We start from the raw sequence: 3074 nt of genomic DNA on the forward strand, positions 1-3074 counted from the left end.
AAACAAGGGATTTGAAAAGCGGGGGGGGGGGGGGGGGGGGGGGGGGGCGGGGAGGACATCGCTTAACAAGTGAGCAAACATTGGTAGAAAATCCTTCCTAGGGCAGCTCGGGTGGCTCCGTGGTTTAGCGCTGCCTTCAGCCTAGGGTGTGATCCTGGAGACCCGGGATCGAGTCCCACGTCGGCCTCCCTGCATGGAGCCTGCTTCTCCCTCTGCCCATGTCTCTGCCTCTCTCTGTCTCTGTATCTCATGAATAAATAAATCAAAATGAAAGAAAGAAAAGAAAAGAAAAGAAAAGAAAAGAAAAGAAAAGAAAGAAAGAAAAGAAAGAAAATCCTTCCTAAGGAGACTGAGTGGAGGTGGATCTCTGGGGGCAGGGTGGCGGCCTTGGCCTGGTCAGGCAGTGCAGGGCGCTGGGCACCCTCATCCCTGCCACCAGGCTGCACCCTGGCCTCTCACCCCAGCTCACCACAGGGACATCTTGAAGTTGAACTTGAGCTTCAGCAGGTATTTCAGATTGACTTGAGCGATGTCAGTAGACAATGTACTGGTTGGATACAGCAGGCAGATGTTGTTGATGCCAAAGGAAATCCCAGTTCCAAGAGGGACTTCTGCGCCATCCAGAGTAATACTAGCAGGAGGGTCAGGGGTCGTCTTGCCCAAACCTTTGACACCATGCTTGCCTTTGGGTAGCTTGCTGATATGATAAAGCCTGCTTTAGCTCGTACATGTTCCCAAGGGCAACTTCTCCCAGCAGGATCAGGCTTCTGGGTCTCTCTGGGACATGTGGCAGTAGTTGGCACTCTTGGAGACCGTGTCGGCGAAATAGATCCCTTTACCAAATATGTAGCCTGTCACAGGTGCCTCGGTGGGGCTATCCGGAGGCCCTGGGACAGGATCCCCGTGAAGTTGGTGGCCCTGGACCCGTGCCACACAACCTCCGGTTATGCAGCTCCTTGAAGGGCTTGTAGCGCTGGATCTTGCCCTCACGTTCGACCTTAAAAACATCAATTACCTCTAGGTCATGTGCTTTGCGCGTGGTCGCGTGAGTGTTCTTAACTAACTTCCTGCTGTTTTGGCTTCCTCAGAATCTCTGTCCACCACCTTAATGTCAGTCTTGAGCTTCTCAGAGTTGATGTTGATGGGGTCCTTGCTGCTGTCGTCAGAGCTCCCCCTGAGCAGACTGTAGGCAACCTTGATGTCCAGCAGGTTGTCTTGCATTTCCACCTTGGCCTGCACGCAATCTGCGTTGCTCAGGAATGGGGGTTTCTTCATCTCAAAGTCGTGGGGGATCAGGGTGCAGAAGTGATTTGAGAGATCCAGGATCTGGGAGTCTCTGCTGCCCTGGGACACCGCCTGCTACACCTCACTGAGGATGGTGTTCCCGGCCTGGATCTGCCGTTTGCTCAGCTTCCCCAAGGGCATCTTCTGAAGGTCAATCTCATACTCCACCAAGGCTTTCTTCATACTTTCCACATCAAAGATCATCTTAATGAGGTCCTGCACGGGCTTGGGGAACTTGGACTTGGTGCTAGGCTTCACCGTCAGCTTCTTCACTGCCTCTTTGTCCTGGCCGAAGTCAATCTCCAGAAGGTAGAATATTTGGGGATGCTTCATGATGTTCTTGGCGTGCCAGGCATTCCCAGTTTTCTCTTCATATGATTTCATAAAGTACTCAATGACTTCCTCCTTGGATAGCAACCTGCTCCAGTTTGTTGCTGCCAATGATGGTGGGGGGACATTTTGATTATAACGATTTTAATGGAATGAAGGAGAGAAAAAAATTCTGGAATAAATATCTCATTTTAAAATTACATATGTCAGAGCGCCTGGGGACTCAGTCAGTTAGCCTTCAACTTGGGTCATGATACTGGGGTCCTGGGATCGAGCCCCACATCAGGCTCCCTGCTCAGCGGTGGGCCTGCTTCTCCCTCTCCCTCTGCCCTTTCCCCTGCTTTTGCTCCCTCTCTCTCTCAAAAATCTTTAAAAAAATAAAATAAAATTACGTATGTCATTATTACTCATTCAGGTGTTACCAGTCCATCAACAGAATAACCAGACATGTGCAAAAAGAATTAAATTTAGTCCTCTTAGGTGTTTTTGCCAATTCTAAGTCATGTAAAAATCAGAGTTGTACAACTATGTTTCTATTTTGTGCTTATGAAGGAATATTTGTCAAAGAGAATACTTTTACAGTGTTATGTAAAATATTTAGACATATGGTATATAGGCCTCCTGGGTCTTTTGCCTTAGGCCCCAGAAATGTTAAGGATGAGACTGATAAAGGGAGTGGACAGGTAAAATGTGGCATGCGATTAGATTTATATATCATGATATGGTTGATTAAAAAAAAAATAACATTGAGAGAAATAAGCTGAGTACCAGTTAGGTTTTTCAATGATGCAGATTTACTTTAACATTCATTTAGCATCTACACAGCACCTGATATATGCTAGACACTGTTCTTAGCACTTAATAAATATTAGCTCATTTAATATTCATAACAGTCCTATGAGGTAAGTACTATTTTTTCTCCATTTCTTAGATGACGAAACTGTGATACATAGCCTAGGCTAAGTAGCTTGCCCACACTCACACAGCTGGTAGTGTACTCAAGAAGTCTGGCTCCAAAGTCTTTATTTTGTTTTATTTTTATTTTTTGTTAATGAGAGACACAGAGAGGCAGAAGCAGACTCCCTGTAGGGAGCCTGATGTGGAATTTGATCCCAGAACCCTGGGATCACGACCTGAGCCAAAGGCAGATGTTCAGTCACTGAGCCACTCAGGCTTCAGAGTCTTAACCAGTACTCTGTGCTTTTTACCTAAATAAATGTAAGGAAGTATATGGGAAGAACCTCCACTTAATTACATTGGAGTGGGTTCCTGTGAGGGGAGGGGAATAAGATTGGAAGTAAAGGAATGAGTAAAAGCGCTAATACCAAAAGATGAGCCTTGCATGGACGCATGTGATTATGAGATGTTAGGACTGCTATAACAAAATACTATGGATTGGGTGGCTTATAAACAGCAGGAACTTATTTCTCACAGTTCTGGAAGCAGGGAAGTCTGAGAGC

The 3074-nt window shown here is 46.5% G+C and overlaps 1 pseudogene; it reads right to left on the reverse strand.

Annotated features, from left to right (window-relative positions):
* Positions 1-465: 465 nt before the first annotated feature.
* LOC121474567 lies at positions 466-1735 on the reverse strand (annotated as a pseudogene).
* Positions 1736-3074: the final 1339 nt, after the last annotated feature.

Source organism: Vulpes lagopus, chromosome 13 (assembly GCF_018345385.1).
Source record: "Vulpes lagopus strain Blue_001 chromosome 13, ASM1834538v1, whole genome shotgun sequence".
NCBI lineage: Eukaryota > Metazoa > Chordata > Mammalia > Carnivora > Canidae > Vulpes > Vulpes lagopus.